General features: G+C 38.3%; 1 non-coding gene across 1 annotated transcript; it reads left to right on the top strand.

Moving 5' to 3' along the window:
- Positions 1-15,174: 15,174 nt before the first annotated feature.
- On the top strand, positions 15,175-15,302 carry LOC117075907. Its single transcript, XR_004434178.1, has one exon. It is a non-coding gene; the product is annotated as a small nucleolar RNA SNORA40 (small nucleolar RNA).
- Positions 15,303-21,017: the final 5,715 nt, after the last annotated feature.

Genomic DNA, 21,017 nt, shown 5'->3' with positions numbered 1-21,017 from the left:
GGCTTCCTTGCCCCTCTCAAGTTCCTGTTTTCTTACACATTGTTACATTTCTTGCCTGCAATATAAACCTCTGATTCTAGTCAGTCAGGGAGATGGATGTGGGACTGAGCTTCCATCTCCTTGGCTATGGCACCCGATTAAAGCCTTCTTCCTTGGCAACACTTGGTGTCTCAGTCATTGGCTTTCTGTGCAGTGAGTGGCAGGGCCTAGACCAAACCCCTGGTGTTTTGGTAACAATGCTACTAAAACAGACAAGATTGTTTTCTGTTTGCTTTCTGTAAAAAACAACAAAAGCAGAGATATATAGATGTATGCCCATACAAACATCATTTCCTGTTGAAAATTTAATTCACACTTCTCACAGACCAATTAAATGATGACAATCATTTAAAATACGACCTCTCATATAATCATTCATGGAAAAACATTATTAACAGGTTGGCCTATCTTTTTCAAGACCTTTATGAATACTTGTGTATGCATATACTATATATATATTTAATAAATCTTGAATTCTGCATATGCCATTTTGTAATTTGTCCTTATCTATGTCCTTATCTTTAACATTTTTTCCCAGATTATTCTTACGGGTTTTAGTGTTCAGTCGTCTTATATTTTCATCATATATTTGAACAATTTCTATTGTTGAACATTTTGAAGTATTCTACATTTTCTCTTGTTTTAAATAATGCTGTGGTAATTACATCTGTGTAAAAATCTTTGTACATGATTTGATTATTTCCTTACCAGAAGAACAATTATATGCCATAGAATAAGTCCATTTTAAAGTTCAATTATTATCATTTTTAATACAGCAGTAATGTAGAGACTTTCTAAAATAACAATTATTAAGATTACACACAACTATTACACTCCTCACTGTATTTCTAGGCACTGTCCTATTATTTCAGACTTAACTTAATCTTCAATAAAATACTGCTGAATAGTTCTTTATATTATCTCAATTTTATTGATGAAGACATTTGGGACTTAGGTTGAACAGCTTGCCCAAAGTCAAACAATTGATAAATGGCAGGGCTGCCTTACTCTAGAATTGTGTTTTCAAAAAAGATGATGCTGTTAGAAAATTATAGGACAGTTTTGATTTTCACACAGATTGGGAGAGGATGCATTCTGAGAATAGACGCCAAGGATGTTAAATCCTCTGCAGTGAGTGAGAGAGCCCCATACAACTTTAGGGTGTTTCTGGATATTCATGTAACCAGTTATCTATTTTTCTGAGCCTAAAACCTAAATCTGTTTTATACATAAATACAGATAACATTTGCAGGATTTTAATATGTAATAAATTTACTAATGATGCAAAACTTACTTCAGTGAAGATAGACCTGAATACAGATTTATTTTGATCAGAACTTTACCAAGAACTGTTCAACATTTTGGAAAGTCGGGTCACTGTTGACATCACAACTGTAGTATGTGAGCCTCCAACACAACACCTCTACAGTCATCTAAATTTGGAGTGGTCAATTTCATGGTGACTGTATGCATAGGTGTGAACGGGATCACTTTATAACATCTTCTAGTGTGGCTCGGTGCAGTAGCTCACACCTGTAATCCCAGTACTTAGGGAAGCAGAGGTAGGGGGATCACTTGAGCCCAGGAGTTCCAGATCTGCCTGGGCAACATAGCAAGACCCTGTTCTCCATAAAACGGAAAAAAAAAAACAGAAAAAAATTGGAACATCTCTTCATGTAGTTGTGCCTGGGCATGAAATAATATTTTTATCACAAATTATTTATCTTTATTCATCTTTGATTTTATATTAGTATCATAATTGCTTAAAACTGTGTGAGTACTGTGTGTTATATTAGCAATTGACTTTTTCCAGGAGAGTAAAGGAGTGATTCAACCTATTAGTTATAAAAAAGGTATTATATATGATAGGACTGAGGATAGCAAAATGTATATATCTGGGGTACACAGTATGGGGTACTTTTTACATGTTAACTATCGACACGCATAGAAGCACTCACAACCTGCACACACAGCCTGAACTAGGACACAACATGTCTGTGCTTTTCAAGTTGTCATTCTCAATCTTTCAGTGAGCCATGATATTAATGCATAGGTTGAGACCAGAAGTTTTTAATGAAATAAAGTAGAATAAATTAGAATGAAATGAAATGGAGTGGAGTGGAGTAGAGTACAGTGGAATTGATGGAATAAGAGGAGATGAAATGAAATAGAATAGAATCGAGTAGAATTCAGTATCAGTTTTGTCTGTTTTACATACCTGTGCTTATAAGGACATACTATAAAATGCATCTTTTACTTTGGACCAAAAAGGTGAAAGCCATTGAGCTACACTACTATACTTTATACAGAAAGCAAGTAACATTTTCAGGGGTTAATCATTTTTCTGTACCTTAGTGTCAAATTTGGTTTTGATAGTGATTGATGGGAGAGGAAGAAACCTGAAGATATCAGTGATTACTACACATCTTGAGTCCCCTCTTTCACAGTTTGCCTGAATGGAAGTGATGGTGCTGGCACAAAGCCAATTCCTTGTCTGAATCTTTGTGTTCCCCCAAAATTTGTATGTTAAAACCTAATCACTAAGGTGATGATATTAGAAGGTGGGGCCTTTGGGGGTTGATTAGGTCATGAGGACGGCATCCTTGTGAATGGGATTAATGCCCTTGTGAAGGAGGCCCCAGAGAGCTGCCTTGCCTCTTCTACCATGTGAGGACACTTGGAAGGCACCATCTATGAAGGAAGGGTCCTCATCAGACACGAAATCTGCTGGTGTCTTGATCTTGGACTTCCCAGCCTCCAGAACCATTCTAATGTTTAGAAGTTACCCAGTCTAAGGTATTTTGTTACTGCAGCCTGAGCAAAGACAATTCCTCATCCTCTTTCATCATGACTGACACTGAATGTGCTTGCCTATGCTACAGCTACTGGAGATTTTACTGTTTGCTTTGTGACACTATTAGGTCTTACAGTTATGAAATGGGTAGAAATTATTCTCCCACATCCTTGCATCCCTCTGCTTTTTTCCTTTCCCTTCCGTTTGTTGCATTTGGTTCAGGGAACCTGTGTCCTCATGACACCACATCATCCTGGCTTCCCAGACTCCTCATTTCAGGGGTCTATAAGGCAATTCTTTATTTTTCCTGTTTCTTTGAAATTTACCTGATCTCCATCTCATGACTCTGTGGCCTGACAGATGACCACCAAGTTATTTTTCAAGACACTGATTCAGACTAAAATAATAATGGATGTGTATGTGACACCTTCTAGGAGGTATTTTTATTTCTAATGGAAGCAGAGTATTATTGAAAATGAATGAAAGTAGCATAGGAAGCATATTTGATTGGGGTGAAAGCAGGTTGTGGAAATTTAGACAGTTTCTTTCTTATAAGGAAATCAGGAGAACCTCTGCCTAAACATACAACTGGTCTTCATTAAACTCCAGACACTCTTTTAGTCTGTTTCAAGCATGACACAAATTAAACTATTACTATATTTAAAAAATATTATTTAAACAATTTGTTACTGAAGGCAAATTCAGAAATAGACCCAAGAAATTTTATTTATGTTGTCAACACTCTACAATTATAACTTGAAAACTTACATCATTATTTAGCCCTACTCTTTCTTTGCTGTTTTGGTCCACATGTGCTGAGTTTTTCTGATTTACACTCAGAATGTTTTATTGTTCCTTGATTTGATCCCTCCTTTCTTTTCCTACGGCAACTGTATTCATTTTATCTAGATGGAATATTTTAAGAGCCTCACAATTTCTTCTCTTTCTCTTACTCATTCACATTGTCATTTGTATTATACCTTCAAAACCATAGTTCTGATCATTTCACTCACTTGTGCAGATCATTTGTGTCCCTCCATTACCTATAGAATAAAATCCAATCTTCTTCCCTTTGAATTCCTCAACCATCTGGCTTTATCATTCTTTTTACTCATCAGCTAAAAGAAATTAATTGCTGTTCATTGAATATCCCACATACTTCTGCAATTATACCTTTGCTTACTGTTATGCATACATCTATTTATTATTTATTTATTTATTTATTTATTTGACACAGAGTTTCGCTCTGTCAACCAGGCTGGAGTGCAGTGGCACTGTCTCGGCTTGCTGCAAGCTCCGCCTCCTGGGTTCACACCGTTCTCCTGCCTCAGCCTCCGGAGTAGCTGGGACTATAGGCGCCAGCCACCATGCCCAGCTAATTTTTTTTTTTTGTATTTTTAGTAGAGACGGGGTTTCACCATATTTGCCAGGTTGGTCTCGATCTCCTGACCTCGTGATCTGTCTGCCTTGGCCTCCCAAAGCGCTGGGATTACAGGCGTGAGCCACCGCGCCCGGCCTCTTATGCATACATCTTACTGGAATTTCTTTCCCACAATGTCTGTGGTCCAGAATCCCTTATAATTTTTAAGGGCCAGAAGGAATATCACCTTTTCTAAGATATCCACAATATCTGCTTCACAGAATGACCATAATCTTTTTTTCCCCTCATAACTATCACTTGATCTTAGCCAAAAGGCCGAGAAGCGATCCCCTCATAACTATCCTAACACATTGTATGTTAAATTCTTGACCACTTTTTTCCCTTTTTAATGTTTTTACTTAAGAGCAACTTTATGTGTAGTAAAATGCACAGTTCTCAATAATGTACTTTAATGTGTGCTAAGAAATGCATACACCTGAAATAGAGATACAGAGTATGTGCATTATCCCAGAAAATTCCCTATGGCCCTTGGACAGTCAATCCTCACTACCACTCCTTGCCAAATGCAAATACTGCTCTGATGTCTTTGACTACAGATTATTTTTGCTATTTCTACAACTTCATATAAAAAGAATCATTCAGTATTATAGTGTCTTCTTTAATACTGTAGTTTCTTTCACTTAAACTATATTTGAGAGTAAACCATGTTTTATCACTTATCAATCATTTATTATTTTTAATGCTTAGTTGTATTCCATTGGATGAGTACAACATAATTTTGTTCACTCATGGATGACAATTTATTATTGTCAGCTTTTTGGCTATTAGAAGAAAGCTACTATGAACAATCTTTTTATGAACGTACATTTTCATTTCTCATGGATAAATACTGCCATATTTGCAGAAGTGTTTAAAACCTTTTATACTCCAATGAATAATGTATGAGAGATCCAGTTGCCTACCTCTTCAATCATTGGTGTCAGTCTTTTTTTTTTTTTTGAGATGGAGTTTCATTCTTGTTGCCCAGGCTGGAGTGCAATGGTGCGATCTCGGCTCACCGAAACCTCTGCCACCCAGGTTCAAGCGATTCTCCTGCCTCAGACTCCTGAATAGCTGTGATTACAGGCATGTGCCACCACGCCTGGCTAATTTTGTATTTTTAGTAGAGATGGGGTTTCTCCATGTTGTTCAAGCTCGTCTCAAACTCGCTATCTCAGGTGATCCGCTCACCTTGGTCTCCCAAAGTGCTGGGATTACAGGCATAAGCCACCATGCCCAGCCTGGTGTCAGTCCTTTTAACTTTAGCTGTCTGGTGGGAAGGTAAGTTACCACAATTATAATTCTCATTTCCCTGATGACAAAAGAAGTTGAGCTCTTTTCACGCACAAATTGATAATTCATATTCTTTAGTAAAGTGTCTGTTTAAAACTTTGACCTAATTTTTAAAATTGTTATTTGCCCTTGTATTATTGAATTATGGGAATTCTTTATGTATTCCAGGTACAAATTCTATGTCATATGTATTTATTGTAAATGCTTTCTTCCAATTTGAGGGCTGGTTATACCTTTTTAAAGTAATGTTTTCTGATAAGTGCAAGTTTCAATCTTGATTATGATCAATTTATCAAGACCACATTTGTGAATCTCATTATCTAAAATAATGTGCAGGTGAGTTTCCACAAACACAGCTTCTCCAATCAGAAGATCTATGAGCTAAAGATATTACCTACTTCTTAGGCACCCAATGTACGAGGGTAAGATCAGCAGAGCATAACCACTGTAGATGTCCTATTTGAAGAGTAGAGAAACAAGAGGCACTTCAAACTCATTGGGCCATAGCAATTCTGAAATGCATGCAGGCACATGCTGCCAGTTCCTTGGCTAGAGCTTAGTTAGAAAAAGTCACTATTGTTCTCGGATCCACCCTCTGGATTCTTGGTTCCTTCCTGTATGTCATCCAGCTGGTGTTTATAGCTAAGTAGTTTCTTCAGGATTCCATAAACATCTTTTTTTTTTTTTTTTTTTTTTTTGAGACAGAGTCTCACTCTATCACTCTGTCACCCAGGCGAAAGTGCAGTGGTGCGATCTCAGCTCACAGCAACCTCCAGCTCCCAGGTTTAAGCGATTCTCCTTCCTCAGCCTCCCGAGTAGCTGGGGTTATAGATGTGCACCACCATGCCCAGCTAATTTTTTGTATTTTTAGTAGAGATGGGGTTTCACCATACTGGTCAGGCTGGTCTTGAAGTCCTGACCTTGTGATCCACCCTCCTCGGCCTCCAAATTGCAAGGATTACTAGTATGAGCCACCGCGCCCAGCCACCTTTTTAATTTTATCCTGGCTTTTTCCTCAAAAACTGGTAGCAGCTTTGCCAGTACTACTCTCTTAAAAATCTTGTGGGATTCCTGTAAATCTCTTTGTACTTGATTTTTTTATATAAAAGCCCTACCCATCTGTCTCAATATTAACCACTTTTTATATAGGGCTTCCTATAAAACAGCTATGGGACAATGTCATTGAGATTATTAGATGTCCTAATGTGTAATAAAGAATATATTTGAGACATATGCATCAGAACCTTACAGGAACTTTCTTTTCTCTTTGAGGTAGCTACTTGATTCTTTTTGAAGTCTTAACAAAATATTTCACAATAATGCCCTTGGCTTTATCTTTAGATGATGTTTTCCTAACAGCATGCTGGATTGGATTATTGCTGTGATGGCATTTCTGTCTTTTTTTTTTTTTTTTTTTTTTTTTGAGATGTAGTCTCACTCTGTCACCCAGGCTGGAATGCAGTGGCACAATCTTAGCTCACTGCAAGCTCTGCCTCCTGGGTTCACACCTCTCTCCTGTCTCAGCCTCCCAAGTACTGGGACTACAGGTGCCCACCACCACGCCTGGCTAATTTTTTGTATTTTTTAGTAGGGATGGGGTTTCACCATATTAGGTGGGATGGTCTCAATCTCCTGACCTCATGATTTGCCCTCATGACAGCGCCCAGCTGCTGTGATGGCATTTCTTAATTTGACAATCTTGAAGAGTGTGAGAATGAATCTCACACATTTTGATAGGCTGTATTTTCATTGTCATTTGGTTTAAATACATTTCTTTTTTTTTTTTTTTTTTTTTTTGAGACGGAGTCTTGCTCTGCCGCCCAGGCTGGAGTGCAGTGGCCGGATCTCAGGTCACTGCAAGCTCCGCCTCCCGGGTTCACGCCATTCTCCTATCTCAGCCTCCCGAGTAGCTGGGACTACAGGCGCCCGCCTCGTCGCCCGGCTAGTTTTTGTATTTTTTTTTTTAGTAGAGACGGGGTTTCACCGTATTAGCCAGGATGGTCTCGATCTCCTGACCTCGTGATCCGCCCATCTCGGCCTCCCAAAGTGCTGGGATTACAGGCTTGAGCCACCGCGCCCAGCCGGTTTAAATAAATTTCTAAGCCAGGAGCGGTGGCTCACGCCTGTAATCCCAGCACTTTGGGAGGCCAAGGCTGGCAGATTACAAGGTCAGGAGATGGAGACCATCCTGGCTAACATGGTGAAACCCCGTCTCTACTAAAAATACAAAAAAAATTAGCCAGGAGTGGTGGCAGGCGCCTGTAGTCCCAGCTACTCGGGAGGCTGAGGCAGGAAAAGGGCATGAGCATGAACTTGGGAGGTGGAGTTCGCAGTGAGCCGAGATTGCACCACTGCACTCCAGCCTGGGCGACAGAGTGAGACTCCATCTCAAAATAAAATAAATTAATAAATAAATAAATTAATTAATTTCTAACTTCCCATGTGATTTCCTCTTTGATCCCTGGGTTGCTTAAAAATGTGATTTTTGGGCCAGGCATGGTGGCTCACTCCTGTAATCCCAGCACTTTGGGAGGCCAAGGCAGGTGGATCACGAGGTCAGGAGATTGAGACCAACCTGGCTAACACAGTGAAATCCTGTCTCTCACAAAAAAATACAAAACATTAGCCAGGGGTGGTGGCAGGCACCTGTAGTCCCAGCAACTCGAGAGGTTGAGGCAGGAGAATGGTGTGAATCTGGGAGGTGGAGCTTGCAGTGAGCAGAGATCACGCCACTGCATTGCAGCCTGGGCAACAAAGTGAGACTCCATCTCAAAAAAAAAAAAAAAAAAACATTGATTTTTGATTTTCAAAAGTCAAAAATATTTGGGATTCTACAAATATCTTTCTGCTTTTAATTTCTACTTTACTTCTCTTATGTTTGGAAAATACACTCTGTGTCATGTCAGTAGTCTTAAATTAATGAGACATGTCTCATCATATGGTGCACTTTTTTAAGTATTCCATGTGTACCTGAAGAGCATGTGTATTCTGCGGCTGGTTGATGAACTGCTATATTAGGTCAAGTGTACTGAGGGTGTTGATCAGATCTTCTATATCCTTACCATTTTTTATTTTACTTTTGGTTTACTGTTTCTATTAATAATTGAAACAGAAGTGTTAATATCTCCAGTTATAATTGCAGATTTGTCTATTTCTCCTTAATTATCTCAGTTTTTGTTTTACATATCTTGAGTTTCTTTTATAAAGTGGGCATATATGTCTCCTTGAAAAATTGAACTTTTATTTTTTTTTGAGATGGAGTCTCACTCTGTCTCCCAGGTTGGAGTGCAGTGGCACGATCTCGGCTCACTGCAAGCCATCTCCTGGGTTCATGCCCTTCTCCTGCCTCAGCCTCCCAAGTAGCTGGGACTACAGGCACCTGCCACCATGGCCGGCTAATTTTTTTGTATTTTTAGTAGAGACGGGGTTTCACCATGTTAGCCAAGATGGTTTCGATCTCCTGACCTTGTGATCCGTCCACCTTGGCTTCCCAAACTACTGGGATTACAGGTGTGAGCTACCATGCCCAGCCAAAGAATTGAACTTTTTATCATTATGAAATGTTCTTCATTATCTCAGTTAATACTCCATGCCTTGAAGCATACACTTTCTACCCACTCCAGCTGTTTTATGATTAAAGTTTGCATGGTATATCTTTTCCCATCATTGTACTTTTAACCTAGTTGTGTTCTTATATGTAAAATAAATCTCCTGTTAAAAGCATATAGTGAATCTTGTATGGATGTTTTCTAGACAGACAATTTGTACTTTAAATTAGAGTGTTTCATCCATTTGCATTTAAATTAATTATTGATGTAATTGGGTTTACATCCTGTCATTTCTCCCACTATTTGGTCCATCTATTATTTGTTTCCCTTTGCTTCTTTTCCTTGCTTCTTTAGGATTAATAAGTGGTGTGTGCGTGTGTATTCTGTCTTATCTTGATTATTGTCATTCACAATACACTTTTGTTTTAGTTTTAGAGGTGGGTCTATGGTTTGCAGCATGCAAACAGAGACCATATCACAGTCTCTGTCAAAATGGCAATATTACATACCACTTCACATATTAGATGAGAGATCTACAACAACATACTTTCTCTGCTCCCTCATCCTTTATTCCACTGTTGTTGTATATTTTATTTCATTTTGTATATACCTTACGGTGGGTTGTACGGTGAATTGTGATTGGGTAAAATCCTAGTATATTAGAGAAGTTGAATATTTGTAATGGATATTTTATTTTAAGAGTATTAGTTATAAAACTAAGTTCCATTGCCAGTAAGAGTCCTAGGATGGCTATGCTTAGGGCTGTAAGTTTTAGATGAAGTGGTATTGTTGTTTGGGGAGATGAAGTAGGGATAATGCTATTGGTGACTAGAAATCCAGCGAATATACTGCCGATTATAAGGCATTATAATTGGATTTATTAGGGAAAGGTTATTTTCATTAATGTTGATTAGGGTTGGGAAGCAGGGTTGTCCTATTAGGGCAAAGGAAATAATTTGGATACTGTAGAAACTTGTTAGAGAAGTGGCAATGAGAGTAATAATGAGGGCTCAGGCGTTGGTATATGACATGTTTGTGCTTTTGATGATGAGATCTTTAGAGCAAAAGCCTGTGAGGAAGGGCATAAGTGCTAGGCTGCCAATAATAAGGGAGGCTGAACTAAGGGGTAAAGTCTTAAATAGTCCTCCTGTTTTTCAGATGTCTTGTTCCTCGCTGAGGTTGCGGATGGTGGATCCTGAACATATCAATAATATAGTTTTGAAAAAGGCATGGGTGCAGATGTGTAGGAATGCTAGATGTAGCTGATCAATGCTGATTGTGACTATTATAAGGCTAGTTGACTTGAGGTGGATAGTGCTACAATTTTTTTTATGTCATTTTGTGTTAAAGCACAGATTGCTATAAATAAGGTGGTGATAGCTCCTAAACATAGTGTAAGGTTTTGGATTAACATGTTATTCTCTATTAATGGATGGAAGTGGATAAGCAGGAAAACTTTGGCTACAACTATAGTGCTAGAGTGGAGTAGGGCTGAGAATGGGGTTAGGCCTTCCATGGTGGAAGGAAGTCAGGGGTGGAGACCAAGTTGAGCTGATTTTCCTGTTGCTGCTAAGGGAAGGCCAATTAATGGAAGAAAATATGGGATAGGATTTAGGATAAATATTTTTTTGAGGTTCTCATGTATTAGAGGATGAGAAGAATCATGCTATGGCTAAAATGACACCAATATCACCAATGCAATTATGTAGGATTGCTTGGAGGACTGTTGTATTAGCATCTTCTCGACCATGTCATCAGCCGAGTAGTAAAAAAGACATAATTCATACACCTTCTCATCTGATACAAAGTTGAAGAAGGTTGTTGGCAGTAAGTAGAATTAATATTGTGGTGAGGAAGATAAGTAATATTTGAAAAACTGGCTAATGTTAGGATCTGACTTTATATATCATATTGAGAATTCTATAACAGATCAGGTGACGAATAGTGCTACTCGAATAAACATCATGGAGAAGTAGTCTAGTTTGAAGCTTAATGAGAGTTTAAGCGTTTGAATTGTTATTCAATGTCAGTTTGAGGTGATGGCTTCTTGGTTGGTATACATAAACACTGTTGTGGGAATGAGGCTAATGGTGAACGTGCACACAATAGCTATTTTTACATAATATGGGTACGAGTTTTTCTTGTGAGGGTTGATGAAGGTAATAATGATTGGTAAGGTTAAGGAGATTAAGGTTATTACAGTAATGGAAAAATGCATGATTATTACTTTTATTTGGAGTTGCACCAATATTTTTGGTTCCTAAGACCAACAGATAGCTCTTATCCTTTAAAAGTTGAGAAAGCCATGTTGTTAGGCATGGGGGCATGAGTTAGCAGTTCTTGCATACTTTCTCGGTAAATAAGAAGTTACAGACTTCTATTATCAGACCCACAATCTAATATTTTGACTAAACTATATTTACTGGGTATAAAGCTTATAGTAATTTTAGGGTTTAGAGATAATAGAAGAATAGGTGAAAGTTGTATAAATATTTTCTTCTCGTGTAAAGGAGGATTTAATACTGTTAATATAGTATGTACATGTTCCTCGTTGTGTTGTGACAAGTATGTAAAGGGAATAAAGGGCTGTGATTAATATATTAAGTCCTATAAACATAATGGTAATGTTTGATCAGGAGAATGAAGCTATTATTACAAGGAGTTCTCCTATTAGATTAATGGTGGGGGGTAAGGCAAGGTTGGTAAGATTTGCTGTAAGTCATCAAAAGACTATCATGGAAGTAATGGTTGAAGGCGTCAAGAGAATAGTATAATTCGGCTGTTGACTCACTCATAATTTGAATTTGCTAGGCAGAATAGTAAGGACAGAAGAAGTCTGTGGGCAATTATGAGGATAATTGCACCGGTAAAGCTTTAGGAGGTTTGAATAAGGATAGCCATGATAATAAGGTTCAAATTTTTGTTTTGTTTTTTTTTTTTTGAGACAGAGTATTGCTCTGTCGCCCAGGTTGGAGTGCAATGGTGCTATCTTGGCTCACTGCAACCTCCACCTCCTGAGTTCAAATGATTCTCCTGCCTCAACCTCCCTAGCAGCTGGGATTACAGGTGTGTGTCACCATGCCCAGCTAATTTTTTGCACTTTTAGTAGAGACAGGGTTTCGCCATGCTGGCCAGGCTCATCTCGAACTCCTGACCTCGTGATCCTCCCACCTTGGCCTCCAAAGTGCTGGAATTACAGGCATGAGCCACGGTGCCTGGCCAATTTAAGGTTCAATTTTTAAAAACAAGTTTTAAAAACAGAAAATGTCTTTATTTTTACCAATGTAATTCCTACTTCCATGGCTTTTATTTCAAAGTGTAATCAAAATTTCCATCTGACATTTTTCTCCTTTAGTCCGAAGAACCTTTTTTGACATTTCTTTCAGTGCAAGTTTGTGGTGTTGAATTCTTCTAACTTTTGTTTATTTTAAAATGTCTTAATTTCAACATCATTTTTAAAAAATGTGCACTGTTATAGAATTCTAGATTGACATGTTATCTTTTCTTTCAGTATTTTTAAGATAGAATTTCAATGTCTTCTGGCTTGCATTGTTGTCTTTTTTGTAAGAAATACAATACGTTTTATTTATGTTTTCCTTCTATTTGTGGTGTATTATACTTAGTGTTTTGTTGCTTTTTAAGGTTTTCTCAGACCCAGAGTAGTGGTTCATGTCTGTAATGCCAGCACTCTGGGAGGCCAAGGCGGACAGATCACTTGAAGCCAGGAGTTTGAGACCAGCCTGGCCAACATGGTGAAACCTCATCTCTACTAAAAATACGTACATACACACACACACACACACACACACACACAATTAACAGGGCATGGTGGCTCATGCCTGTAATCCTATCTACTTGGGAGGCTGAGGCATAAAAATTGCTTGAACTCAGGAGGTGGAGGTTGCAGTGACCCGAGATTGTCCCACTGCACTCAGGCTGGGTGACAGAGTGAGGCTGTCTTGAAAAAAAAAAAAAAAGAAAAACAAGTTTGCTTTTTATCATTTTTTTTTTCAGAGATGGCAGTTATACAAGTTCTTTATTGTTGTGTATATGTTCAATCTGCTTGTAATTTATTGAATGCTTAGGATCTAAGAGTTTATATTTTCAGCAAATTTGGAACATTTGGGGCTATTTCTTCAAAAACATTTTCTATCTCAATTTATTTCTCCTTTCTTCCTAGGAGTCCAATTACATGTATGTGAGAACATTGGATATTTCCCCACTGTCTTTAAGACTGTCATTATTTAATATTTCAGCATTTTTATTCTATGTGCTTCATTTTTGTTATTTCTTAATGTGATTTCCCCAGCTTTTCTGATATTGTTTCCACAGTATCCAATTTACTAATTAGTTAAGTGGTTAACTAACTAGTTAATTTTAGATATTTTAGGTTTTAAGGTCTGGAATTTCCATGTAAACATTTTCTACAATTACCATTTCTCTACTGAGATTCCCCATCTGTTCAGTCATTAAGCTCATTAGTTTCTTTACATTTGTCTGCTAATTCCAACTCCTTTGTCATTTCTGGGTCTATAATTAATGACTTTCAAAAAATTCATTAGTTATTGGTCACTTTTTACATCTAGTAATTAAGATGAAAATTATGGTGGATATCACTTTATCAAAAGCCAATTTTTTTTTAGAGTGATGGTTTGGTTTTTTTTGGTAGACCGTTTACTAACAGTTGGGCTTCATTTTCCAATGGTCTATAAAAGCTTTGTAAAGGTGGATATAAACTCAGTCTTGGCTAGGCGTGGTGGCTCATTCCTGTAATCCCAGAACTTTGGGAGGCCAAGGTGGGTGGATTACGAGGTCAAGAGATTGGATACAAAAATTAGCTGGGCATGGTGTTGCCCACCTGTAGTCCCAGCTACTCGGAAGGCTGAAGCAGGAGAATCACTTGAACCCAGGAGGCAGAGGTTGCAGTGAGCAAAGATTGCACCATTGCACTCAAGCCTGGGCAACAAGAGCGAGACTCCGTCTAAAAACAAAAACAAAAACAAAAGAGAAAAAAAGTCAGTCTTATGGGTCTGGAGTAGATAGACGCACTTCTACTGCACTCCGAGGTCTCAGATAAATGCCTGGTTTTTCAGTGAGGTCTCTGTGTGCTGCTTGGTATTCTTCTAAGAACTTAAGGAGAAAGCTATGTACGTTTCCATGGCTGCTTCTCAGCACCACTTCTTCCGGTACTGTACATACAGCCTGCCTGGCAGCCTTGAACTCTGATTTCTAACTACCCATCTCAGTGAGATCGCTCTTCTCTGCGTGGACAGCACATCTCTGCATTATTTCTAGAAAGTGCCTCCAGGCAAAAGGCTAGAGCCATCAGAGAGCTCACTTTCTGTCTTTTCATTCTTTCAAGTATCACACCCCTATAGTGCCTGTGTTTCATTTTTACAGTTGTTTATGATGGAAAGGTCATACTGATGACACCAGTTACTCTATAAGAGAAATGAAAGTTGATCTTGACAATATTTTACTTAGCATTGTAGTTATTCTTGTTTATGCCTTATATTTCTTGTGAGACCAGAAGCACCCTGAGGGCAGAGTCCATGCATTCTTTATCTTTGTTTTTTTTCTCCAGACTATTCTACACAGCCTAAATGCTATTTATTATATTAGTTATTTAATTTGATTAAATATTTAATGAGTAAATCTTTAGAATAAATAAATGAAATGAATGAAACAAAAACACTTTATGAGTTTTTGAAATAATTTCAAAGGCCACAAAATCTGTTACACAGACTAGTTTTCTTCAACTCGTTAGTTCCTTTATTTTCTGCAACAATCATGGAAATAACTAAGTTCTTCATACTACCTTCTTCCCCTGCTGATTCACAAATTTATTATAATCAGAAAGCATGTGAAAAACTGAGAAAGGGGAGAAAACAATCACTGACTGCCATTTGGTAATAGGAGTAATTATTAGGAGTCAATTAGAGCATTCCTTTCTATCTTTTGAGTTGTTTTGCTGGTTGTCATTCTCTATAGCTACTAAAAAGTCCAGCTAGAATTTGTTTTCTTGGTCACACAGGCAAAGATAATGTTTGGAGTTCAGCAGTCAAAAAAACCCTAATGACTGCACTTATGTATGTTTTTGTTTAACTTGCGGACAAAGACTGACAGATGGATGTGAAAAATAAATCCTCTTTTGCGAACTGGAAGTCATTGTTAAGTATGAGTTTTGATACATGTAAGAAGGGATATTATGATACCTGAGACAGTTAACTGATGAGAGTATTGATAACCATAGAGGTTGGTTCCAGGTCAAGCTCAGTGGCTCATGCTGGCAATCCCCATACCTTAGGAGACTGAGATGGAATAATTGCTTGAAGTAAAGAGTTCAAGATCAGCTTGGGCAAGAAAGTAACATCTTATCTCCACAAAAATTTAAAAGTTAGCTGGGTATAGGGACATGTGCCTGTAGTCACAGCTACTCAGGAAGGGGAGGCTGAGGCAGGAGGATTGAGTCCGGGAGTTGGAGGCTGCACTGAGCTTTGATGGCACCACTGTACTCCAGCCTGGGCAGCAAAGACAGAACCTGATTCTTAATTTAAAAAGGTTGATTCTAAGACTGTAGAATAGATAGTTAAAAAGTATGGGATATGAGGGAATCATCAGCTGTATTGATTTTGTATTCCAAAATTAATGTTGACTTGATAGATAACATGGCATTTTGTTTAAAAAGCTTTCATCTTGGGAACATGATGTCTGTAGTTAAAGGCATATTCCACACGTCTGTACTATTCTTGAGTGTGATTGCTTAGGGTTTCAAATTGAGAATCAGGCAGGTCAACCTGTACTATAAATGACCCTAAAGTACATTGGTTGAAGAAATTAGACCCCAAAGATTCTTGATTTTTCCATAGGTGAGTTGTGAAGTCTTCATCAGTATATCCATGTGAAAAGGAGATGACAGAAACCAAAATAAAATAATTATGGGGTGACAGGACAACTGGATTAAAATAAGCATCAGTTTCATTAAAAAGGGCCAATATGAAGATAAATATTTTGAAGATAAATTTTGACACCAGTTCTTTAGGGGATCTAAAGTGACCTTGATGGGCAGTGAAAGAAATCATAATATGGAATTCCTCGAATAAAAGTTTATTGACTTTAAATAATTTTGCCTAATGTTACATATATACAATGTACAAAAAAGCACCTCTTTACACTGTTAAAGAAAAGAAAGAAAGAGAACCCTGATGAAGCCACACCTGTTTATGGCACGTGTGTTTAGAACACACGTGTTCCATGTAATAAGGGTCAAAGCAAGAGTCGACCTCACATGAACAAAAATATTTTCCTTTAAGCTAGAAGATGAACTTTATTTTCATTTTTTAAGATTCTAGAGGTAATTTATAGACGAGAAGCTAGAAATAAAGGTTGTAGCATCATATGACATCATTTCTAGAAAACGAATGAGCTTGCCAGCAAGGAATTGCCCTAGTGATTTTTAAATGATTCCAGTTAATTGAGTTATTGAGACATTTTTTTCTCTGTGATTTTCTCCCTCATCTACTTGAGCATTTTGCTAATTCTCATACTTGAGTAATTCCTAAAGTCTCTCATGTAAACTTGGAGATCACGATAACTCACATGTTCCCCAGCTTACCTGGATCCTCCAATTGGCTTCTTAGTCAACCCTTGACTTCCCTGTAAATCCCACACAGAAATTGTCCTTTATACCTGATAACCTCCTGAATCCAAAAGCTACATTTTCCACTGCCTACCAAAATCTTTGACTGGATACCTGGAGAACATTTTCCTTTATGTGTCCATTGTGAACCAAACGAGAACAAACACTACATTGTCTTCTCTTTTGCCCTTTTTACCCATTCTGCAAACTACCCTATGTGACAGCTTTGTAGAACTGAAACTCAAAAATTGCTCTGACCCTTTTTCATTTCATCCTCTTTGCCCTCACAGCCTAGTCACTTTTCTAAAGATTCTCTGCTACATGTCCTGGATATCCATCCTGGACATCTGATGGATCCTGTGTCTCTTCCTGTCACTAATCTTGCATGTGACTTCCATTTTGTAGGATTGATACTTTTTAACTTGGGTAACAATGATGTCATTTTCTGTTTTTAAAATTCCAATAAAAACTTCAGTGCATTTCTGTCATTAAATACTTGCACCTTAGTCCAACATTTAATGGTTTTCAGTGTTCTGCCTTAAAACAGGGCTATCCCTTTTTCTTTTTTCTCCACTGTTTCTCCGACGTTTCTTGTGCTATAACCAAAGTGAACTCTAAGCAGGTTCCTAAATATCTGTTCAACTTTCCCAGCCCTGTGCCATAGTTACTGCTGTTCTGTGTACCAGACATGCTCTCCCTTTCCTCCTTCCTTTTATATCAACCTGCTAACATCTCACCCAGTCTTTAAAACTGCCTATTTTTTCTAAAGTCTTTAGTGACAAGTATAGCTAGATACACTTTTTCACCCTTCTTTGAAATTCTGTGTTCCATTACTAGTACTTCTACAAGGATTCTTGTTCATTTAGACAAATATTTACTGATACTTTATATCAATTGCTGTGCTTTTATTATTTGTGTACTTTTATTGTGATTTTTCTGAGCTTAGTTGATGATACCTTTATGAAGAAATGTATTAGGTTTTACTCATGTTTTAATGTCTGACTTATAGCTGCTATCACAGTAGATGTGGCACTGTAGTTATTGCAAGTCTTGTCTCTCAAGGATAAAACCTTATCTTGGGATCCTTCAAAATGGCAAGATGTTAATTCTCACCACATTCAATTGCATTGTCCACTGTGCCCTGCCATCATGTTCACATTTCACTCAATACCCATGGTCTGCATCAATCTGGAATCATGCATTCTGCCATCTGTCCCTTTCCTTGAAAGTCCTGATGGCTGCAAAACAGCTAAGATTTACTAATGGGTTAATATGTTACTTCTACCCTAATTAAAACTATTGGTATTTAACAGGAACGTGGCCTAGATAAGGGGTGACTCAACTCTAGAGAATTTCTGACTGGCTGGTGGGTTGATAGGGGTGGTATTTTTGGGCTGGAACAGTTTTCAATGCCTGGTAGGTGGCTTACAAGTTTATCTGTGTCTGAGAGATAATGTGGGAGATTTCTGTAAACATGCGCCCATGTACTCACTTACAAATACACCAGGATCCTGCAGTCCTATGAATGCCATGTTCCTAAGGACAGTAGTAAGGAGGAGCTACAGGCTCACCTACCTTTGTTCCTCAGGGGGCCAATGTGGGCCCAACCATTGTGCGAGTCTGGATTCATACAAGATCACTTTTTATTCCAAATCACATCCTCATTTTTGTCTTGGTGTGAATGGAAACATTAAGAGAAATATAGAGGAAAATCAGAAAGGAATCTCCAGCAACTAGTGGGAATATTAGTATTTTAAGATTCCATCTCTACCTTTAATGGGAACTTTACCTGTTTTTAGATTTTATGCCCACTTCCCCTTGACCCATAACAATGGAATATTTTTATATTAATAGAATATTTATCCATGAGTTGGTGGAGTAATTGGACCCTCAATATTGTGCTATGAAAGACTGAATATATTCCTGCTCTGAAACCTGATGAAATCTACTCTTCCAAGAAAAACCAAAGGCATGTTTTAATAAAATATCTTTTGATTAGTGCTTCTCTTTTTATAGATGTGGAGTGGTACTGATGGTGGTGGTGTCTCGTCCATTCTTTCAGACACGTATTTCACATAAATGCACTAAATAATGCAGTTTTCTCTCTCTCTCTCTCTCTCCACATACAAATACACATGTATACACTCATGGTTTTGACAATTAAAAATACATTATTTTAGATAATTTGGTGACAGAGGCCAGCAAGTTAACTCAGAAAATATAGAAGACTTCTCTGTTAGACCTGTTAAATAGCATTTTCTATGAAAATAACATTGCAGTAAATTGATATGCTAGGCAGGAAATTGATTTGCTTTAATGCGACCCCCAGAGCAAATGCCAGAGAAAAGGCAAGTAGGCAAGGCAAAAAAAAACTTTATTTACAAGCCAATGTGAAGGAGGGAGCGAGGTTCACCAATCTCCTGCGGTGGAGGCCGAGGAAGTCGCTCCAGCGTTCTGGGGCGAGGTTCCTAGGTCCACACAGGAGCAGGGGCCAAGGAAGTTCGCACCGGCGTTCTTGGAGGAGGTTCCTGGGTCCCGCGTAGGAGGAGGGGCCAAGGAAGTTCCCACCGGCGTTCTCGGACGAGGTTCGTGGGTCCCGCATACGAGGAGGGGTCAAGGAAGTTCGCACGGCGTTCTGGGGCGAGGTTCCTGGGTCCCACGCAGGAGGAGGGGCGGAGGAAGTTCGCACCGCGCCCCGCCGGGGGCGGCTTTTGTCCTGGGCCTGGGAGTGGGCGGGCAGTGGGCGGGACATAGGCGGGTTGGGGGCGGGGCGGTAGGCGTGGCTAGGTGGGTTCCGGTTTTTCTCCGTTGGAGGTCGGGTTGCACCTGCGCAGTCTACCCCTGTCTTTCTCGGGCACAGGAAAGTTGATGGTGAAGAACCCGGAACTGCGCTATCTTGCCTCCGTTTGTCCAAACAGAAATGACAAGCATTCCTTATGTCTGATAGATATATCTGATGGGCTCACCTGGTTTTGCCATAGTCCTCAATCTTGGGTCAGTTTTATTGACACTAAAAATTGTAAGGTTAATGAGTGATAGATAAAAAATTATATGTCAATAATCACTTGAATGAATGATTTTTTTAAAATCTTTTTTTAAATAAATATTTCACAAAGTTACTATGGAGTCTGCAATTATAACTAAATGTCTTACTGAGAACCAAGCACACAAAAACACACCCCATGAAAAGGAATTAAGCTAACATTTTAACTGAAAAATATAAATAAATACCAAGACTTATAAAGAATAAAAGCATGCACACACATGTATAGTTTTCATGTTAGTATGGCTTTAAAAATATTATAAAAAGGTCCAGCAAAGTTACCAGTCTTATCAATATAAAGACAGCTTGGATTTTTATTAAAAACAAAATCAAATAAACCAACTTAAATTATAAAAGAATGCAAACACACACGTGCATGAGTGAAAGGATTTCATTAGATACTTATAATTCCATGAGTATTTAGATTTCAATAGTTTTGTACATCTTGTAAACACAGGTTCTTCATTTCCTCTCTTTCCACAAAAGATAACTTATAAACTAAAATGGGGGTAAAGTATGAAAAATAAAAAGGACATAGACTGGGCGAGGTGGTTCATGCCTGTAATCCCAGCATTTTGGGAGGTCAAGGCAGGCGGATCATAAGGTTAAGAGATTGAGACTATCTTGGTTAACACAGTGAAACCCCATCTCTACTAAAAATACAAAAAATTAGCCGGACATGGTGGCAGGCGCCTGTAATCCTAGCTACTCGGGAGGCTGAGGCAGGAGAATGAAGTGAACCCGGGAGATGGAGCTGGCAGTGAGCTGAGACCGTGCCACTGCACTCCAGCCTGGGTGACAGAGCGAGACTCTGAAAAAAAAAAAAAGAAGGAGATAAAGTAGAATCAAACAGATTTTTTTTTTTCATTCATTCATTCAACAGCTGTTTACTAAGTATCCACTATTTACTTGGAATTTCATGTTATTTTTATATTACCTATCCATACATTCCAATAATAAAGGCTTCTCAATTATTATTTCTTTTTTATTGAAGAAATGGTGATATTTTAGATAATTTGGTGACAGAGGCCAGCAAGTTAACTCAGAAAATATAGAAGTCCAGGCTGAGGAGGTCTCAGATCAAAATGAGGAACTGGGAACTAGGGGAAAGGTCACATATTATGTCTTAGCAAAGAGCTTAGCTGCATTGTGTTCGTTCCCTAAGGACCTATGGAAGTTTGAACTCAAGAGTGATTATTTAGAGTATCTGCTGGAAGAAATTTCTAAGCATCAAAGTGTTC

Source organism: Trachypithecus francoisi, unplaced genomic scaffold (assembly GCF_009764315.1).
Source record: "Trachypithecus francoisi isolate TF-2019V2 unplaced genomic scaffold, Tfra_2.0 Contig00190, whole genome shotgun sequence".
NCBI lineage: Eukaryota > Metazoa > Chordata > Mammalia > Primates > Cercopithecidae > Trachypithecus > Trachypithecus francoisi.
The sequence above is the reverse complement of the archived record's forward strand: the minus strand, read 5'-3'. Positions and strand labels throughout refer to the sequence as shown.